Source organism: Myotis davidii, unplaced genomic scaffold (genome assembly GCF_000327345.1).
Source record: "Myotis davidii unplaced genomic scaffold, ASM32734v1 scaffold2236, whole genome shotgun sequence".
NCBI lineage: Eukaryota > Metazoa > Chordata > Mammalia > Chiroptera > Vespertilionidae > Myotis > Myotis davidii.
The window spans coordinates 66,245-88,948 of NW_006287830.1; the positions used below are offsets into that span (position 1 = coordinate 66,245).

Consider the following 22,704-nt stretch of genomic DNA (forward strand, 5'->3'; position numbering starts at 1 on the left):
CTTTTTTTAATAAAAAAACTCTCAGCAAAGTTGAAATAGAGGGATTATCTCTCAACATAATAAAGGCCATATTACAAACCTATAACCAATATCATACTCAATGGGCAAAAATTAAAACCATTTCCCCTAAGAACAGGAACAAGACAGGGATGTCCACTTTCACCACTCTTAGTCAACATAGTACTGGAAGTCCTAGCCATAGTGATCAGAGAAGAAGAAAATATAAAAGGCATCCAACTTGGAAAGGAGGAAGTAAAGTTCTCATTATTCACAGATGACATTATATTGTACACAGAAAACCCTAAAGACTCCACCAAAAAACTACTAGATTTAATAAATTAAGTCAGTAATGTAGCAGGATATGAAATTAACTTAACTCCTGGAAATGCATAGCATATTATCAGGGATATTTTATACATCAATAATGAATTGTCAGAAAGAGAAACTAAAAAAAAAATCCCATTTACCATAACAAAAAATTAAAATACTTAGGAATAAACTTAACCAAGGAGGTAAAAGACTTATACTCAGAAAACTACAGGATATTGAAAAAGAGATAGAAGAAGATATAAACAAGTGGAAGAATATACCTTGTTCATGGATTAATAGAATTAATATCATTAAATTGTTCACATTACCCAAAGCAATTTACCACTTCATTGCAATCCCTAATAAAATATGAACATCATATTTTATAGATCTAGAACAAATATTCCAAAAATTTATATGAAACAAAAAAGACCCTGAATAGCTGCAGCAATCTTGAGAAAGAATAACAAAGTTGGAGGGATCACAATACTAGATATCAAGTTATACTACAGAGCTACTGTAATCAAAACAACCTGTTATTGGCACAAGAACAGGCATATAGATCAATGGAACAGAACAGAGACCCCAGAAATCGACCCAAGCCATTATGCTCAATTAATACTTGACAAAAGAGGCAAGAGCATACAATGGAGTCAAGACAGTCCCTTCAATATATGGTGTTGGAAAAATTGGACAGATATATGCAAAAAAAATGAAACTATGTCACCAACTTACACCATACATAAAAATAAACTCAAAATGGATAACATTCTTAAATGTAAGTTTTGAAACCATAAAAATCCTAGAAGAAATTATAGGCAGCAAAATCTCAGGTCAATGGCGTGGGGGTGGTTGTGGGGAGACATATGTAATACTTTCAACAATAAAGAATTTAAATTTTAAAAATAAAATAAATAATTTTTTTAAAAAAAGTAAAAGAGCCCTAACTGGTTTGGCTCAGTGCATAAAGCATCGGCCTGCGGACTGAAAGGTCCCAGGTTCAATTCCTGTCAAGGGCATGTACCTTGGTTCCAGGCACATCCCCAGTAGGGGGTGTGCAGGAGACAGCTGATCAATGTTTCTCTTTCATTGATGTTTCTAACTCTCTATCCCTCTCCCTTCCTCTCTGTAAAAAATCAATAAAATATATTTTAAAAAAAGAAAAAGAAAATCACTATAATGAGAACTCAATCAGCATTACTGCTCTTGTTCTTATGGCTGGTCTTGTATTCAGTTTGCACTTTGGTCCTCTACTTTTTTTCTCTCCACTTCCTCCATTGAACTTTAGCTTTTTTGTCTAATTGTTTATCTAACAAGTTTCCTTAATCATCACCAAAGTTGCATCTACTACTCCAAAAGTATTAACAGTGACTCTCAGTTAAATATTCAAATTTAAATAAGCACAATAATTTTTTCCTCCTTTAACAAGACCTTTGAAAGTAATTGCCACGTGACCCCAGTCAGTATCCACTAAGACAAGGGTCTCAGAATCACTTAATAAAGTCATTGTGAATCTTTGTAAAGAAAATACATGCATGGAACAGTGCTCTCTGGATTCTGAATCAAGAAAAGATGAAATCTGAATATTTTAGGTATCCATACAGAAGGGAAATGATGCCAGATGAAATCCACAGGTAATAATTAGAATTAGATATATGCACCCCTATGTTCATAGCAGCACAATTCACCATAGCTAAGATCTGGAAACAGCCTAAGTGCCCATCAGTAGATGAATGGATTAGAAAACTGTGGTACATCTACACGATGGAATACTATGCTGCTCTAAAAAGGAAGGAACTCTTACCATTTGCAATGGCATGGATGGAACTGGAGAGCATTATGCTAAGTCAATGAAAGAAAAATACCACATAATCTCACTCATTTATGAATAATAAAGACCATTATAAACTGATGAATACGGAGGGTTGGTGTGGCTCAGTTGGTTGAGGGTCATCCCATGCACCAGAAGGTCATGGGCTCAATTCCTGGTCAGGGCATATGCCCAGATTGTGGGCTCCATCCTGGGGGGGGGGGGCAGCTGATTAATGTCACATCAATGTTTCTCTCTCCTCTCTCATCAATAAATAAAAATTTAAAAAAAGAATTATTGGTGTTTAACAAGTACCGAGCACTGTACTAAGTGTTTATTTATGATTCTGATGATCACCTCTACATAAGAACCACTTCTTTTACCAGCCATAGCCCTTAAATTACCTTTGTAATAAAAATTACTAACCTTGGAATCCATGATCAAGCTTAGGAGTCCATCAATCTCATCCTGTTGTAGGTGTTACTGTATGTGTGTGTGTGTGTGTGTGTGTAGTATTTTCCTGTGAAGAGGATCCTTCATAACTTTCATCATTTCTTCAAAAAGGTCTCTGGCACAAAAATTGGTGAAAAAGAACAGAAGGACACTTTAAAATAAAATCCTCCTAGCATTATACATTCACTCAACAATATTCATCCACATTTATTCATTCATTCACAAATATTTGAGCACCTTCTACAGGACAAATACACTTTCAAAGTTTGAGAATATCAAATAATAAAACCAAGTACTTGTCCTCATAGGACAGAAAAATAAATAGTAAGTATATAGTTATATAGAATGTCAAATAATTCTTTGATTCAGAACATAACTGCTTAAATTGCAAGTACAAATTGCATAATCAGCTTGATGGCAATTGAGAGTCAACCCCAAAGCTAAATTTCAAATCCAGACTATTTCCATTTCTTGCTATTTTCAAATGCGACATATTTTGTAACAAAATTCTTACCTATTATTACTACTCACAACAAGTAATTAATAAATAAATGCCATTTTTAATTTTATAAAATGTTATATAAAACATTGTGTTCGGTTACTCAAAAGTATTTCTAAAAAGGTCCAAATAGTCATGTCGTATTTTCCTGAATTCATAGGCAAATGTGGACACTAATAGGTATTAAAAACTTTGTACTATTGTTGCCATACATTTCACTTAACATATGTTATAATCCCCAGAATACATAATACTGTTTTGCTTTAAATAGTCAATTATCTTTTAAAGAGAAGTAAATAATGTTTTTAAATATATTTTTTTTCTAATCACATAGTCACAATTTCTTGTGCTCTTTATTTCTTTATGTAGATTCAGATTTCCATCTGGCATCATTTCCTTCTGTCTGAAGAACTTCCTTTAAAATGCCTTTTAGTGCAGATCTGCTGGTAATTAATTCTTTCAGCTTTTGTATGTCTTAAAACCCTTTATTTCATTTTTAAAAGGTTTTTGTTGTTATGGAATAGTAATTTGACTTGGTTTTGTTTTACTTTGGTTTTTTTTCTATTTTTGTTTGTTTGTTTGTTTGTTTACCTTTCTGCAGTTTAAAGATGTTGCTATATTGGTTTCTGGCTTATACTGGTTCCTACGAGAAGGCTGCTTGCGTTCTTATCTTCAGTCCTTTTTTTGAAATGCAGTTTCTTTCCCTCTGGCTGCTTTCATGATTTTCTCTTTATCACTGGTTTCAAAACATCTGTTTTGATATGCGTTGGTGTAGTCTTCTTTGTACACTTGTGTTTTGAATTTGTTGAGCTTCTCAGACCTGTGGATATTTAGTTTTCATAAATTTGAAATTTTTTGCCATTATTTTTTAATTTTTTATTGATTTTGAGAGAGAGAGAGAAACATCTATTTGTTTTTCCACTTATTCATGCATTCCTTCATTGCTTCTTACATGTGCCCTGACCAGGAACTGAACCCACCACCTTGGCGTATCAGGACAATGCTCTAACCAACTGAGCCACCTGGCTCAGTCATTATTTCTTCAAATATTTTTCTATCTCTTTGTTTTGCAGGGACTTCAATTATATAGACAGGATAGGCAAAGGTTGGTTTATAGTTATGAGTACGTGAAACAGAGTTTATTCTTGTATTATTACTTATTAACTAGAGGCCCGGTACACAGATTCGTGCACTGGTGGGGTCCCTCGACCTGGCCTGCGGGGATCAGCCAAAACTGAAACCAGCAGTCCAACATTCCCTGAGGGAGGTAGTAGTGCTCCCAGCGGCAGATGTCTGGGGAGGAGCCCGAGCTGGAGCTGGAGTCGGAGTGGGGTGCCGAGCCGCTTCCATTCGTCCTGGCCCAGCGGTGCCCACCATCACTTGGTAGGCTCGCTCCCGCTCCGCTGCAGTATCCACACACCCATCCTAGGGCAATACTGGCACGCCCAGGACCAAGAAGTGGCCATGGGCTCACGCCCAGTCAGTCCCAATGCTGGTCCCGATCCTGGATGGGGGAGAGGCCTGCAGAGAAAAGGTCTGCGAGAGAGACTCCAGCTACAGCAGCTGTGCTCACCAGCGCCCCTGTTGGTCAGCTGAGCGGCGCTCCTGCTGTGGGAGTGCACTGGCCACCAGGGGGCAGCTCCTGCGTTGAGTGTCTGCCCCTGTTGGTCCATGCGCATCATAGCTACCGGTCGGTCAAGCAGTTGAATGGTCACTTAAGCTTTATATATAGAGATTATTGTATTATTTTCTTTACAACTATAAACCTACTTTACCCACCCTGTATATTTGGCAAATTGGTGTGTCCCACTGGTTCACTCTTGTTCTGTTTTGTTGTGGTGGGAAAGGTAAACTTCTTTATCTATGTATTTCATTTTGGATAGCTTAATTGCTATATATTCAGGGGCACTAAACTTGCCTTCCACAATGTTTGTTCTGTTGTAAATCCCGCCAAGTTTTCATCTCTATAAGTTCAGTTTAGGTCTCTTTAATATATTAAATATCTCTACTTAACATGCTCAATCTTACCTCTAACTTTTTTGACATGAAACACACTTACAATAACTGATATAATGTAAGTGTCTTCTATTCTACCAGTTTGGGTTTGATTTTAGTTGTTTTAGTGGGTGATTACATCCAGTTCCTGTAACCCTGTCTTGGTCAGAAGCAAAAGTCTCTTTAACTATAATCCAAAATTCTTTTAATTAAAATTTATGATAAATGTATTCAGAAGAGAACTTTTGAAGACAGTTTCAGTATAAAAGAAACACCTTTAGAATATAAAACAGGAGGAAAACATGGAAACTTAAGATATGGGTTTGAGAATATTCACTAATTCAAATAATCTGTAAAGGCACTTACTGATATTATCAATCTCATTCCTTTATTTCTTGATCTGTGTGAGAGTACACAGGTGTTCATTTGTTATGACACTAATTATATTATATGCACTTTTCTGTTATATTTTATAATTTTTAATTTTTTAAAAAGGCATGAAGCTATATTTTCAAGGAACTTATAATGACAAAGTAAAACTATGTACACAAATAAGTAAGACCATTGAAATAAAGTAGGTCTTCAAATGCCTTTCTTTCATTCAATGTCATCTACACTAATCTACACTAGTAAAAGAGAATCATGCAAATTAACCATCACTCCCACTCCACTACACCCACCAGCCAATCAGGAGTGAGTATGCAAATTAACCCAACTAAGATGACGGCAGCCACAGAGCTGGAGCAAGCAGGAGGCTGGGGTTGCCCCTGGCGATGGAGGAAGCCAAGCTCCCCACCCTCCCTGGCCAGCCCTGGGCTCTGCTCAAGGCTACAAAGTTTCAATTATAGAAGATAAATAAATCCCAGATACCTGCTTCCAGCCCACCTTGGCCTCCGCTCAAGGAGGCACTGAAAAAACGAAAGAAAGAAAGAAAGAAAGAAAGAAAGAAAGAAAGAAAGAAAGAAAGAAAGAAAGAAAGAAAGAAAGAAAGAAAGATTAGAGATTCTTTGTTTTTACATTTATTAAGCAAATATGCTCAATAATAAGCCTTATTTGCAATTATTATGCAGAAATGTAGCTGAGGAACTAAACACATAAATTGGGTCCTGTCATATGCACAAATATATGCAGCTTTAAATATACCACAGAATGCTCATGTAGTGTAAACAAAAAAGTAATGAATTTGGCGGAAGCTCCTGTAAATATTATGATTCTCAATTTCATTCGTAATTCAACTAGAATATAGTGAACATAATTTCCATCCCTCAGGGTTGTTAAACCAAGTACAGTGGGAGAATTTTCTCTCATATAGCTCGGTTTTATAGTTTCTGCTTTAGTTTCTAAGTAAGAATTCAGTTATTAACATACTTGGCTCTAGAAAAATAAGAATCTACCTGACAAACCAACATTACAAGTTTTTCAAGAATACTTGACTAATCTGACATAATACATTATAATGAATACCTTTCTGTAAAATAGTCTGGTAAAATGGGAATCCAGTGAAATTGCTTTATTTTCCACTGTGTTTTTAGAGAATAGTTAATTTTTATTTTTGATGCCATGTAAATAAGTGCTTATAAAATTAACATCTATACTAATAATAGAGGAATATGCAAATTGTCGAGGACACCATCACAGTAACAGTAATGACTGAACAGAACAGCAGGCTGCGTGGGGTGACCAGGTTGGCAGGGGGGTTAGTGAGGGATGACCAAATGAATGAACAGCAGGTTGTGTGGGGCGACCAGGCCAGCAGGGGGGACACTTGGGGGTGATCAGGCCAGCAAGCAGAGACAGTTGGGGTAGGCAGGCAGGCAGGCAGATGAGCAGTTAGGAGCCAGTAGTCCCAGATTATGAGAGGGATGTCTAACTGCTGGTTTAGGCCCAATCCCTGTAAACCAGCAGTAGGGCATCCTTCGAGGGGTCCCAGATTGGAGCTGGTGCAGGCCAGGCTGAGGAGCACCCCCTCCCCCATGCATGAATTTCATGCACCAGGCCTCTAGTTTCATTATAACATTGATGGTGGTGGGGAATCAATTCCCAGTCACAGCCACTATATGTATGGACTTTAGATGTTCTTCCCATAGTTGCATGGGTTTTTTCTGGGTATTCCAGTTTCCAGGTCAATTAACATGTCTCCATTGTACCAGTCTGAGTGAGTGGCCCTGTGATGGAAATTCATACTGTCCATGGTGGGTTTTGTACCTGAGCTACTGGGGAAGGCTTTGGCCACCCTTCACACTGAACTAGAATTAGTTGGAAAATAATTATCCTGTTTTTCTTAATCTTTCTTAAGTTTATGTATAGCTCACATTTATTTCAATGTTTAATATAAGAAGTGTTTGGGGTCTTTGTTTAGAAGCTTGGTGATGTCTTCCTAACCAGAAATATGCCATAGGAACTTAACTCATGTTTATATGCCTGGGTTTTGGGTTCAATCCCCAGTGTGGGGCATGCAGGAGGCAGCTGATCAATGATTCTCTCTCTTTACTGATGTTTCTATCTCTCTTTCTCCTTCTCCCTTCCTCACTGAAATCAATCAAAATATATTTTTTTAAAATTGAACAGCCATTTGACCCAGCAACCCCACCTCTGGGAATATATCCTAAAAACCCAGAATTAGAAAGAATGTGTGCACTCCTATCCTCATAGCAGCATTATTTACTAGTACAATATCTAATATTTGGAAACAGTCCAAGTACCCATCAGTAGATGAGTGGATAAAAATGTTGTAGTACATTTGCACAGTGGAATACTATGAGCGGTAAAAAAAAGGATCTCTTACCCTTGGGACAGCATGAATGGACCTGGAGACTATTTGCTAAGTGAAATAAGTCAATCTGAGAAAAACAAATATCACATGATCTCATTTATTTGTGGAATCTAATGAACAAAATGAATTGACCAACAAAATAAGACCCAAAGCATAGAGGCATGGAACAGACTGACATACCTCGATGTGGGGGTGGGAGGACAAGGAAAGATAAAACAAAGAATTTATATACTTACTAGGGGCCCAGTGCATGAATTCATGCACCTTGAAAGGAACTGTGGGCCACAAGGCCGCAGTGGGCACAGGGGTGGGTCTCGGCCCATCCTCTGCGCTCCTGCCTAGCCCCTTCTACCGCGGCCCCCAGTCCCCTGTCTGCCAGCAGCCCCGCTCCCGCTGCCACCACTCCCATGGGCTGATGATGCTGGTCCCGCTCACAACTGCTGATGCTCAGAGTGATTGGGGCCGGCGCCAGCAGCAGGTGCCAGCAGCAGCTGCTGCCCCAATCACCCTTCAGGAGCAGGGGGAGGTGAAGAAGCTCTCAGGGTTGATCTGGGCCCGCAGCCGCCAATCTCACCCACTGTCAGTGCTGAGCAATCAGGACCAGGCACCAGTAGCGGGTGCGAGCAGCAGCTCAGGGGCCGGCTACAGGTGCAAGCGGGGCCAGCACTGGCGATGGGTGCAAGCTACTGGCCCCGATCACCTCTCAGGAGCAGGGGCAGGTGGAAAAGCCCTGGGGGGCAATCGGGGCTGGCATCCACCACTCACACCTGTTGACAGTGTCAAGCAATCAGGGCCAGCACTGGCAGCAGGTGCGAGCAAGGCCGGCACCAGCAGGAGGTGTGAGCACCGGATGGGTCTGCTGCATGTGAGAGCAAAGAATTTTCAGTAAACACCAGAGGCTCGCCCCCATGACAGCAACCAGTGCCCCTCCTTGGCCTGGTGCCCCTGCTCACCTGCTCCACCATCCCACCATGGCCAACACCCACCATGTTCTGCACACGCCCCCTGGTGATCAGTGCACTGAGCAGTTGTTCAGTTGTTTGGTTGTTCTGCTATTCAGTCTATTTGCATATTAGCCTTTTATTATATAGGATATGCATAGCCCACGGACATGGACAATAGGGTAGTTAAGACCTGGAGAGGGATGGGAGGGACTAGGCAGAGAGAGGTAAAGAGGAAGGAATGGGAGACATCTGTAACACTGTCAACAATAAAAAAAAAAATTATTTTTAAAAAAAGACATGGCAACTAAATGCAAAAAGAAATAGTTTCTTTTCTTAGGGAAATATGATTTGGTGCAAATTCATATTTCCTCTGATAAGATTTTTATAGCCTCTAATTTGATACTCAAATCCCTTGCTAAATTTCTGAATAAAAGTTTCTATTCCTCTGGATGTAGCCATTCCTCATGTATGCCTGCAATTTTACCACAATAGCCAGGGGAGAGTGCGCCATTCAGCTGCTGTCTGCTCTCCACTGCCAAATGAGGTTATGCTGCTTCTGGGGTCAAGGTCTTTGATGCAGTGCAACCATTATCCACAGGAGCAGAAAAAATTTCATCTTGGTCCCATGAAGGTCACCCACCACTCTCTGCAAAAAGCAATGTTTATAAACCGCATTATCAGCAAGGGATTTTTCTTAGGAAAAGGAGTCAGATGTTAATCAAATAACCCTTCTTTCTGTCTAAAGTTGCCTATCACTAGTCATATATGCTTACCAAAATGAATTTAAGATACACTACAAGATCCACCCAGAAGCTTTCTTCCAGACAAAATCCCACCTCATCTCTACCATCATCCTTTACCTGGAAATAAAACAGTAAAAGCTATTAAAGAAGAAGGAGGAGGAAGAAAGGGAGGATGAGGAGGGGGAAGAAGAGGAGGAGAGGGAGCTGACAGCATGGACATAGAGGTCAAAGAGGCTGAAAATTGAGAAAATGCCACTGCCACTAATGATCAGGAAGTCTCTGTTGTTCTTTGAAAAGATTTTAATAGAAGAGATAACAGACACTGCTCAGGAAGTATCTCTTCCTTTCCATCAATAACCCAAACACAAAAGACAGACCTACTTAAGTCAGTTTCCAAGTGGCTATGCCAGGATACAAACATAAATCCAAGCCCTCACCAGTTTGGCTCAGTGGATAGAGCATTGGCCTGCGGACTGAGGAGTCCCAGGTTCGATTCCAGTCAAAGGCATGTACCTTGGTTGCAGGCACATCCCCAGTAGGGGGTGTGCAGGAGGCAGCTGATCGATGTTTCTCTCTCATAGATGTTTCTAACTCTCTAGCTCTCTCCCTTCCTCTCTGTGAAGAGATCAATAAGATATATTTTTTAAAAAAAACATAAATCTAAGCAGCCTACTCTGTTAATTAAAATACAGCCAAACTACTTAAGCATTTAATATGATGCCTTGGGTGGACAGATGTGCACAGCATGTTCCTTAAACCACACTGTGGTATAGTAGATATTGTTGGTGCCTAACCACAGATCCCCTTGCCCTCCTTAATTCACAGGTTAACAGGTCTCAACAGCTTCCCACCTCATGTACCTGTATCTCCGCCTCTCTACCTAGGAGCTTTCTTTAATGGCGAACTTGCTGAGAAACAAACAGGCTCAATTAGGATATTCATGGCATAGACCCTCAAATCCCCATCCAGTGGGGGACAGAGCTGGTGAGTAACCACTCCAGCCTCCAGTCCTCCGCTGGGACAGTTCTGAGATGTGTTCACACAGTTTTTCACAGGTTCCCAGTGAGAATGAGTCATAGTTGCCCACAATAGTAACGACTTATTAACTTTTGTCCTTTCCTCATTTTTCCCACCTTCTCACTGTCCTGGATGCAGACAATAAGATGGTGCATTGTGTGCAGAGAATTTTTAAACAACAACAAAACCGACTTAAAGTCCGTCTGTTTTCTAGTAACACGGTCGGTAATTCTAAACAATGTCAGTGATAAAATGCTCTTCCTTGTTGGGGAAAACCACTCTGAGAGCCACCCCAACCTTGGTATGCCACTGCTGAAAGGGTTAGACATGCCCTGTATGGCCTTAGCATCAGATGGAGTTTAGTTCAATCCAACCTCTGTCACTTACTAGCCAAGTGGCATGTAGCCTTGAGTAAATAAATGACTTAACCTCTGTAAGCCCCATTTTTTCATGTGTAAAATGGAAATACTTATAAGATATAGGACACAGAACAGAGTTGTTGTATAAAATAAATGTACAATAGCTACTCGCCAAAATATCTGATATATATGGCCTCAATAAATAGCTTCTGATAATATCATCTGATTTGTGTATTTACCACACATTTAAACTGCTGATTTCAATAGCAATCATTAATAATTAGTCACTTTTATCATACAAAGAAAATGTAGTTAATTTAAGATTAGCACCAATTATTTATATCAGATGTCCTGATCAAAGTACTTACTTTAATTATGCTCTGTTCTCTGAAATAAAACGTTAAAGTGACCAGATATCTCAGTCATAAAGTTTTCAACATTTATTCAATTAATCTCTAGTTCTCTATTCCCTTCCTCTCCTTTATTTTCAATTTTATTTTTTCCAGTACCCATTGAATTCTTGATGGGCCTACTGAGTCCTATTTACAGTCCACAATGGGAACTTCAGAGCAAAAGAGAAGTGGCTCTTGAGTTCCTTATAACCCACTCAGGCTGCAGCAGTACCTGTTTGGATTTTGAATTTCTTTGGCTCTTAAGATTTTAAACATCCTTTCATCTAGCTCTAAATATCTCTGAGTATGACAGAATCTTGCATTTTTTCATACCTGATAGGACCTTCTGACTCATAAATATATTAAAATATATTAAATTCTGATTGTTTCTCATGGCCTTATCTGGCTTTGCCATCCCACTTTCAAGGTCATTATACTGACAAGTACTTTATCAGTATCTGACTTAAAACAGCCTGGAATAGAAGATAGGAATATTCTCTCTGGAGTCAAAATGTAGCTATGCCAGCCATTGCCTGTGTCACCTTGGACAAGTCACTTATACTTTCTATGGCTTAATTTCCTTACTATGATATGGAGAAGAAAATGATAGTACCTATCTTATGGAGGTGTTTCAGAGATTAAATAAATACCTAATACTGTCTGGAATATAACGTGCTCTATAACTTTAAGCTATTATTTTATTTTTATTTTTAAATTGTAATATGTAGTTTTTTTAATACATATTTCTATTTGTCCTTGACGGTATCAGATGTCCTGATCACTAGTGCTTTATGCCGACTTTCTTGGCTGCTCGAATTGGGTGTATGACCTGCTGTGTTCATCTGAACTTGAGCCCCATGTTCATGTGGATCCATCTAGATCAATTGCCCATTTCTACAATTATAATTGCCTGAATCATTACAATAGTTATGTGGCTTTACATTTTATAATGTTCAAGATCATTTTATTTTATCCTCCTGTGATATATGAATGACTCATATTATTATTTCTAATGTGGACTAGGAGAGATTGGGAAAGGTCAGAGAGGTAGTAACTATCAGAACAGAGACTAGCGAGGATTTACAGTGCATGTGTTGCACCGGCACTGAGAAAGGGGAAATGAAGGCCAGAGATGGTGCTGAACCCAAGAAGAAAAAACGGAAGGCAAGCAGCAACCTCACCTGGTCGATGTGATAGGTGGACCTCTTAATGGATTAGGAAATACCTTTAGTATAAACACTGGAGGCTACATCTCCAACACAGGCATTTGAGTGCCTCACAAAGAGTAGATTCCATACAGCCATGATTCTCAAGTAGACACTAGGTTCCCTAGAGTCTTTATCAGAATGCTACTGGAGAACTGAGTCCTACAGAAAATGATTGTCTGGCTTTTTTCTCAATTCTTCCAAAAATGGAACAAAGCTAGTAGCACCATTCTAGAGATATAGCCAAGAAGTAAATCCATTATATTCATTGAATGCCTTAAGACATCAGGGCTTAATTCCTTTGTACAATCTTGATTAAGTAGAGCTAATTGAGAATGAGAGAGTTTACATTACACCTACAATGTAAAACAATAAACTCCACCTGAAATAAGTATTTCCTCTTAAATATTAAAACAAAATATCAGAGCTTAAGAAAGGACTTCTCTAAAGAGTGACAGTTATGTATCCAGCAGTAACCCTCTATTTTAGGAGCCAGTCTTAATAGGGACAATGCCTTAAGGTTAATTCTATACATATTGATGTGGCAAAAGAAAATGTCTGCCAATAACTTCAGGCTATATGCCCACGGAAGCCACATGGTTTATTATATTGGTGCCAGGGAACAGGATGTGAACAGGTTAGTACCTACTAGCCCTCCACCCAGAAACCATCTCCAGAGACTGTTCTCCTGGAAGCAGACCAGCAGAGCAGCTTAGGCTGTGAGCAAGAGTGACTTCAGGTGTCAAGGCAGATGATAAACTCTGGAGGGATGCTGATTGAACCAGGCTAGAGAGTTGTCTGCAAAGTACTTTCAGAGATTTGTGGAGGATGTTTCTAGAGGCTGGAAAATTGATCCCCATTGACTCCAGCAGAGAAATGATGACTTACTAGTCCTGTTTTGACTGTAAACTGGTGAGCCAAGGCCATGTGGCAGTAAAAACAAACCAACTGGGCCTGTTCTGAACTGACAAACTGCCACCAAGCCAAGGAAACAAGTCAGCCTTTGCCATTAATTTATCTCTTAGTTAAAATAACAAGCAAAAGGAAATACAACCCACTATATTCAAGAAACAAAGTCAGGGGAATTTGCTTCTCATTGGTTTCCTTCCATAAGCTCTTCCTCATATTTTAACTAAGGACAAAGTAAGGAAGGAAATGCCCTCTGAGGGGAAAATTAAGTGAATTTAGAATAGAAACATAAAGGCTAAGGAAACAGATCCCCCAAGGAATCAGAATAGAATATGATTTTAATAAATTGGCTTAATGGAGATTAATTCTGCTTAATAACAAGCAGAACTATTATTAAAGTTAAATAAGCAGTGGTCTGTGTCCAATTAGGGCCAACAGCTCTTGGGAGAACCAGGAACCAGGGCGAAAGCTGCCTCCGAGGAAGAGGGAGGGATTCCTCTGGCAGATTTGATCCACACAAAGGCCTGGAAGTAGGATTGAATCAATATGTTCTCCCCTTAAACAAATTAAAATGCATTTGACAGACATAAATAAGTATGGAATTTTGCATTTAAACACTATCTAACCCATTTATGAAAGTAACAACAGCTTTGAGCAGAGGCACCGTGCTGCCGCTGGTGCGTGTGCATGCCTGCGCTTTCAAGCTTGGGTTCTCCCTCGCCCTTTCCTGGCCAGTCAAGCTGTTTTATCCTGAGCCAGCTCCCACCTTTCTACAGAAGCACCCCCAGAACCATGGCAGAACACTCCTATGTGAGGTCCACCAAACCCGTGCTCAAGACCACCAAGGCCAAGAATGAAAAGAAAAAGAGCAAAGAGAAAGAGAGGGGAAAAAAGGATGAAGAAGCCCAACTTGATATTGTTGGAATCTGATGGACAGTAACAAACTTTGGTGAAATTTCAGGAGCCAGAACGATTGAAATGAATTTAAAAAAAAAAAAAAACCTACATACATGCATTTGGCAATGGACTTTTGCACTGAGAGCTCCATATAAGGAAGCTGATGAGGGTCCTAATCCTCCGGACCAGCTTACAGCTGTCAAATTTGTCTGATTCCAGAATTGCCCTAGAATCTGGCTAAGGAACATATCTTGGTATAAATTCAGATGGACTTGTTGGGCATTCACATGTGATTGGACTAAGAGAACAATGGGAGCCAGTCTTACAAGATTGGAAAATGATTTTATTGGCCTCAAGCAGCTGTTTTAGCAGATGAAATTAAGGAGACCATATAGAAGCAAAAACTAAAGCAACAGGAGAGGAAGACATGATAAAGATAAGAGCCTGAGCTGAAAGAGAAACTAAGAAAAAAGCTGGTATCCCAGAAGACAAAGGAAATATTAAATGGTGTGAATTATGCGGGGGGCGGGGGGGGACTTCAGAGCTTCCAGGACTACAAACTTAAAACAAGCAAGAAGACAATGAAATTCTTTAAAGGCCTGGAAAGATGGAGTTTTGCATGAAATACTTCTGGACAGGTGGTTCAAATTGAAAACTGATAGACATTGCAAATGACCAGGATTTTTGTCTCTATCATCTTCTTTTGTTTTATTTTTTCTGAATAAAATAATCAGTGGAAGCATTAAAATAAAAAATAAAGAAAGTAACAGCAGCTTCTTCTATACCAGATACCAAACTAAGTGCACTGTGAATTCTCTCCTGGTCTCCCTGCAACGTGAGAGGAAAGTATTATCTCTTCCAACTGAATAGTTGGTCCCTTTCCTACAAGCTGGGATTTTTTTAAAATTCCCATTGTGTACTTCCTGTGTCCCAGGCACTATACCTTCAGGAAACATACAGATAGTACAAATTATGAAGAAAAGACAACAACAGAGGGCTGTGGTAAGAATAATGAGAAGGGAAGAACTTGTTTAAGTTGCCTAATCAGCTGAGCGCTGACAGATGAAAGGAACCAGCCGTGTAAAGAGCAAGAGGAACAAACACGCAGAGCAGAGGGCACAGCATGCGCAAGGGCCCGAGGCTGGGAAGAACTTCATGCATTTACAGATTAAGAAGAAAACTGGTAAGAGAACAGTGAGCAAGAGGGAAGGAAGCATGAGGTAAGTTTGCAGAGACAAACAAGGGCCAGACCCTGCAAGAGGTTTCAGAACTTGTTACAGAATTAAAATGTATACTGAGTACAGTGGGAGCTCCTGAAGGGTTTTAAGCAAGAGTAATAAGATCTAATTTGAATTTTCTTTTTTAAAAAACCATTCTAATTGGTCTTTGGAAAGTAGATTGTAGGGATGCAAGAGGGGAAGCAGGGAGAAAAGTGAACAAATTGCTGACTGGGTAACAGGGACAGTGGAGGCTTAAGCTACAGTATGGCCATGGAGAAGAACTAGAGTCAACATACACAATCATGAGTCTTTTAATGACAGAGATATGTATCATTAGGCAATTTTGTTGTTGTGAGAACATTAAAGAGCATACTTACACAAACCTAGATGGCACAGCCTACTGCACACCTACTGTATGTGGTGTAGCCTATGGTTCCTAGGCTACACACCTGTACGGCATGTTAGCGTACAAAACAACACAAGATTAAATCAGGCTCAAAAGAAAGTGATGCAATTGAAAGATATGGTAAACACGAGATGTATGCGGCTGCTGCCAGTGTTGCTTGGCACACTGTCTCACAGCAACTGGAAACCCAGGCGATGGATTCTCCCTAGAGCCTCCGGAAGAAGGCAGCCCTGCCAACACCCTCATTTTTAACCCAGGGAGACCATTGTGTACTTGTGACTTTCAGCTCTGTAAGATAATGAATGAGTGTTGGTTTAAGCCACTAGCTTTGTATTATTCTGTTACCACAGAAATATGAAACTAACATACTATTACCCTTTAATGACATTATGAAAGTCAGCTGAGTCAGTAAAATGTTCTGACACAGACCAGGCTCAGAAAAGTGTCATCTCTTAGCCTGGATGAGATGGATGCCGACTAGTTCAGTGTCCTTGGCTACACAGTGCTCTCAGGATAGCACTACTTCATGAATTAGGATAAGTGTACTCAAATGTAATTATGTAAATAGAAGCCTTCAGTACACACTTTTAGACATTGTAGTTAAGATACAGACAACACTCTTAGGCATTTTCTAAGTCCCAATATCATTTCTCTCTCGCCAAGTTGCTCTAGCTAGATAGGGAACAATCAAATTGATTCTGAGGATCAGAGTCTGATCATTCCAGATGCCAGTTCTGAAACTCTGAATTGTCATGGGATTCCCTACCTCCTCCTTCCCAACACCTGCAAAGGAGGTATTTTATATTCATTGTTAACCATCTCTGTCATTAATGACGGAACCTGAGCCAATGTAAAGAGAAGCATTCATATTTTCACCAGTTAAGAAAGGACATAGTTTCATTATCAACGTTATTATTTAAACTGAAATCTCCTTAGTTTAATAGACTCATCACTGCCACCAATAAAATATAATATGCTTTGCCAGGAACACCCTTCCACCTGGCACTACTTGGCTAAGTCTCACTGGAGATTCAAACTGTAATATCAAGTGAGAATTTAACGTCCAACCCCATCCCATAGGATTAAACCAGTCTTATAAAAATTAGACCATTCCTGGAATGTTCATGACCTACAAGGCTAAAGATTTTACTGTCTTCGTGAGGAACATTTTCTCAACAATTTACTGAGAGGAAGGCTATGTTTATTCCAGTCAGGTTTCACCCATCCATTTGAAGCTTTCTAATTTCACTTCTTGGTAATTGTTCCCCCAGCATTTCCTGTAACTGTGCCTTATCTGATTCTTTCACTCCGGAGTGTTATTTTTATTGCAATGTAAAACAGAAACATTTCTGAATTATAATTGGAAGTCCTGACTGGTTCCCCATTTGATGCTGAATAATTCAATCGAGCTAATTAGGCATGGGGCACCCCTGACTCACTCCGCAAAAAGCCTTATCCTGACTTCTGGTGATGCTTCTGGAATGTGGCTAATTGGCAGAAGCCATGTACAGTGATAATGAGCACACATTTGCCTTTCTTGCCCCATGAGGGAAACTGGAACTTTCTAAAGTGGTATTTAGATGAGCTATGATGCTTTTGCAGTGTTCTCAATTATCGACTGGAACACCCTGAAAGTGACTGGACCATCAATCCTATCCAGCTCTCAGTTCAAAGGGAATGTGGCTGCCTCAAGACTCCTACTGTGAGATTTCCAGGAAACAGAAAGTTAACCTTAAGTCACTTTTCACTTTTTTTAACTTAAGAAAAATGGGCAATTACCTTTGCTCTGCAGACTTCACAAACTCGAGTGGGTTCTTCTGCGGGAGTTAAAAGGTGAAGATTGGTGTCTGTGCTAATTAGCAGTTCCTACTTCAGCTTGAAAGCTTACACTATAAAAAGACACGGGAGGCAGACAGGATCAGAACCCTTCTGGAATCCTTACAGAAGGCCTTCTTTGACAAATGCAAATTTGCAGGCTGAAAAGTCACGTCGATTCTTAGATGTATTTTCATCAGAATCTGATGGAACCACAAGTGCCTTCTGCCCATATTCATTTTATTAAATGTTGACTACATACCGCCAACCAGTTTCATCTTTTAGAAAAGTTTCATCTGTTCCTAAAAGGAAAAGAAAGCTGTCAACATAATTTTAATTCTTTTTCTGACACATCTTTTTATGTTCTTATATTTGCATTTTTTCTTTTTTGCATTATTTGGTCTATTATATGAAAGAATCTTTTTCCAAGTATTAATAACAGAAAATTCAAGAGGGCATCAATTAAAATGTTTTTAAAGGGATGAAATGTATCCAAAGAATAAGATTTATGGAGCTTAAATAAAGCTCTAAGTCCTACATGTGGGACCATGTGGGAAGTCCAGCTCAGCATGCATCTCCCACCGGGATTTTGGTTTCCTGGCTCTGCTAAGCCAACACAGGCTTTTCGTAGGCTGCGTAACAGGGCAGGTTCATTCTTAACCATAATTATCCTCCTACAACATTATCCATTTACACTAGCACAGGCCCCTTGCATACAGACAGTTTTGAGCAAAAGCCTCATTTCTTCGCATATGATACTGTAGTCCAGTAATCTGCCCATCACCCACTGCTGATTAGTGGCAGACCGGAGGGGGCAAGCCAGAGACTCTAAAGCACCAATCCACTCTTCTCTCCGCTGTGCTACACTGAAGGGATGAAAGATTCACTGACTTGTTACTATGCATTTCAATACAGCTTGAATGAGCTGAATGAAAACTGGAATATTAGAGGCTGTCAAAAGTCAAAGGCTTCACATAAGCTCTAACGAGTGAACCTATTTTACTAAAATTCCCTACAGGTTCTGGCTAATAGTTATTACTTACTGAGCAATTAGTAGGTGCCAGCAGCATGCAAAACAGCTTCCATTTAATCATTCGTGTTATCTAATTTAATCCTCATTCTCCTAAGTAGGTGCTGTTTTACAGATATGGAAACTGAGACTTTGAGACCATTAAAACATCTCCCAGGGCTACACAGCCAGTCAGTGAGGAAAGCGGAACTTTATTTGAAAATAGAGCCCATCATACTACTATAAGCAATCAGCAACTCCTCTCCCAGATATTCAAATCAAGTAAACTTTATTAAAAATAACTTTCGATCTATGTGTTCCTTTTATCCTGGCCTTCCTTTGATAGAGCAAAGAAAGTATGTTACTAGCATTCTCCCAAAGCTTGAAAATTTCATTATCAAACCAAGTTACTTTTTTTTAAATCCTTCCAAAAAAAATGACTTACCAGCATAGTACATTCCAATGGTAGAACCCTTTAGCACCCTGGTCTACACTCATATTGATTTCTATTATAATTTCAATAAAATAGAGAGTAACTGCTCTCTACCCACCAAGCTGTATCTTTTTATATTCCTTTCCTGCTTTTGCTTTTCTCTTAGGTTAAATAATTTCAAATTCTTCCCCACCCGGCATGACTCAGTGATTGAGCACTGACCTATGAACCAGGAGGTCAAGTTTCGATTCCCAGTCAGGGCACATGCCCTAGTTGCGGACTGGACCCCAGTGTGGAGGGAGCAGGAGGCAGCCAATCAATGATTCCCTCTCATCATTGATGTTTCTATCTCTCTCTCCCTCTCCTTTCCTCTCTGAAATCAATAAAAATATATTTAAAAAATAATAATAACAGCACAGGTGGAAGGGGAGACGACGCTATGGCGGGGCGGTGCAGCCTGGTGGAACGCAGGCAAGCAAGTCGCTGTTGCGAAGGGAACTAGTCTGGCACAGGACTCCAGGCTTTCTCAGCCCAGCTGTTCTGCTGGGGAAAATTGAGGTGGTTGGAGGTGTGCCCTCGGAGCAGCTGGTGGGCTGGTGTACCCAGCATTTGTGGAAAACTTTTGCCCTGGAAGTCAGTGAGGAGGTCATGCAATATGTTTTGTCAATTGAAAGTCCCAAAGGGATATGAGGGCAAAAAAGGTCAATTCATAGAAGAGCTTATAAACAAATGGCAACAGAATGATCAGGAGTCGATTTCTGATGTTCTGCAGCAGTCCTTCAAAAACAGATGACATTTTAGATGGGCAGCGATCAGGAGACCAGCTAAAGCGAAGGAGGCAAAAAGGGAGAAACAGACAGGAAGCTCCTGCATTTGCTGGACCTGACACAACCATAGAAGTCAAAACACCTTTTGATTTGGCCAAGGCACAAGGGAACAACAACTCCTTAAAGAAGAAGACAAAGTTTGTCAGTTTATACACAAAAGAGGGACAAGACAAGCTTGCAGTCCTGATCCCAGGTCGCCACCCTTGTGATTGCCTGGGCCAGAAGCACAAAGTGATCAATAACTGTGTGATCTGCGGGCGTATAGCCTGTGTCCTTGCTTATTCTGTGGTACTCTGGTATGTACTCATGAAGAACAGAATATTTTACAACGTGACTCAAACAAGAGCCAGAAATTGCTCAAGAAGCTAATGTCAGGGATGGAGAATTCTGGAAAAGTGGACATCTCTACCAAGGACCTTCTTCCTCACCAAGAGTTTCGATTTAAGTCTGGTCTGGAGAAGGCTATCAAGCATAAAGACAAACTGTTAGAGTTTGATAGAACTAGTATTCAAAGGACCCAAGTAATTGATGATGAGTCAGGTTACTTTGCCAGTGATTCTAATCAGTGGTTATCCAAGATTGAGCGGGAAACTTTGCAGAAGCAAGACGAGAAACTGAGAGAATTTTGACATGCCTCTTGACTTTCTAAGAAGATCACCATTGATTTTGCAGGCAAAAAGATCGTGGAAGATGAAAATCCACTAGCCAAGTATTATAGCAAACTAGATGAGACAATTAATACAGGCCATTGCCAGTGGAACCTTGAACCAATCACTGACCAAATTGGGTAGATCTTCTGAAGAGCCTTTGGGAATTCTGGTGAATCCCAACCTGTACCAGTCCCCTCCCCAGTGGATAGATCAGACAGGTGCAGCCACACCTGGATTTCCATTCAGCAGGCTCAGAACCAGAATTCAACTTATATTGGCACCAGTTGCGAATCCAGGACGAAGAATTTCAGGAAGGCTTTGATGGTGGCTGGTGCCTCTATATGCATCAGCCTTGGGCTTCTCTGCTTGTCAGAGGGATTTAAAAGGTGGAGGGAAGAAGCTGGTACACCCCTCACAGAGGATGACTTTGGATAGCAGCCACAGCCAAAAGATCCTCCCCTCAAGAAGTCTCAGAACTCCAGACTATATATCATTTTCTTTGTGGGAAAAATGTGGAATTTCCCAATGACTATCCATCAAGTTGTCTTTTGGGCTGTGTCGACCTAATTGACCGCTTGTCCTAGAATTAATTTAAGGATCAGTAGCCAGACATGAGTCAAGAATCTGAGTCTCCATTTGTTTTTATCTGCACAACTCCCAAGGCAATGATTGTGAAGTTTCCTATTAAAGGAAATCCAAAAATCTGGAAATTGGATCCCAAGATCCATCAAGGCACAAAGAAGGGGTTAATGAAGCCGAAACAAGCTGTCTGACACAGGAGAAAAGGAACTATACAGCATAGTGGAGTTTGGTGTACTAAAATTGTTTCCGTTGGTCCTTTGGAACTGAAGCAGTAGAAATCTCAAGGCTTGGCATCAAGCTTGACACTCTCAGAATGTAAACTCTTACCAAACTTGTATATTTTTCTTAAGGAGTGGGATTCTTTATGTAGTGGGTCAAAATCTTTGAATACATTATTTATAAAAACCTATTTTAAAAATAAAAATAAAATAATAATAATGATTTCAAATTCTTGAGGTTTTATTCAAAGGACCCTGTATCCAATAGCATAAGCATATTTATAATCAGTCCTAAATGAGTGGTCTTCTAATGGGTCCGTGTGTGCAAAAACTTTCCCTTGGGCTCTTGGGCAGTCCAAGCGGGAATCAATCACAAGATCCTCAAGTGCTATAGATTCTCTTTTCTGAAAGTGATCTTCCTGAGAACAAATTCATTCAAGGCACAATGCTGATTCTCTGTTCCCTCCTCCTTTTTACCAGAGCCCTTTCCTCTTCTAGGATAGAAAGGCAGGCAGGCCCATGCCAGATCTCACATCAGTGCCTTACCCTCAATGCAGAAACCACCAGCAACAAGGAGACCATTCAAAATCTGCTGAGAAAGCAAGTGACTCTCTAATGGGGCTCTGTATCCCTTTATAAGTCAGATGGTTTCCAATTTACTGCTTTTAATTCAGTTAAATAAAGACCAAGTCAAACAATTCACTAAGAACTTTCCTCCTATTCTACTGAAAGACCATAAGTTGATTTTTATTTTTTTTTGGCATTCAACTTGAAAGAAGTCCAAAAAAATTGATTGACACTGAAAAACAACTTTCCATTTATTCCCTTCTGAACAAAATTTCAAATGACTCCAAATATAAAAAATGAAAGATAGATTTAATATTGATGCTAACTCTGTTTCATTCTAGCAAAATTTATCTACAAATATAAGAACTAGTTTTAAAAACTTCTGTCTAAAACTAGCTCTTATATTTGTACATAAAACTTCTGTCTCAACCTATGATACATTTGCAATTAATTTTTACTTTTTATATTTAGTAATTATCCCAATCAGTAATAATAACTCTATACATAAAAAAATTACACTGTGAAACTCATGATGAGAGAAATATATTAAAATAAACCCAAGTTCAATGTAAATTACTATGGTCTTTAGACTCTAAGAGGAATGTAATAAGATAAAATCAGAAGGATGCAACAACATTTTCTTTTCTTTTCTTTTACTTATTGGCAGAGTCA

The 22,704-nt window shown here is 39.6% G+C and overlaps 2 pseudogenes; both read left to right on the forward strand.

Moving 5' to 3' along the window:
- The first annotated feature begins 14,200 nt into the window (after positions 1-14,200).
- On the forward strand, positions 14,201-14,980 carry LOC102771419 (annotated as a pseudogene).
- A 4,647-nt stretch (positions 14,981-19,627) lies between these two features.
- Positions 19,628-21,438, forward strand: LOC102771710 (annotated as a pseudogene).
- Positions 21,439-22,704: the final 1,266 nt, after the last annotated feature.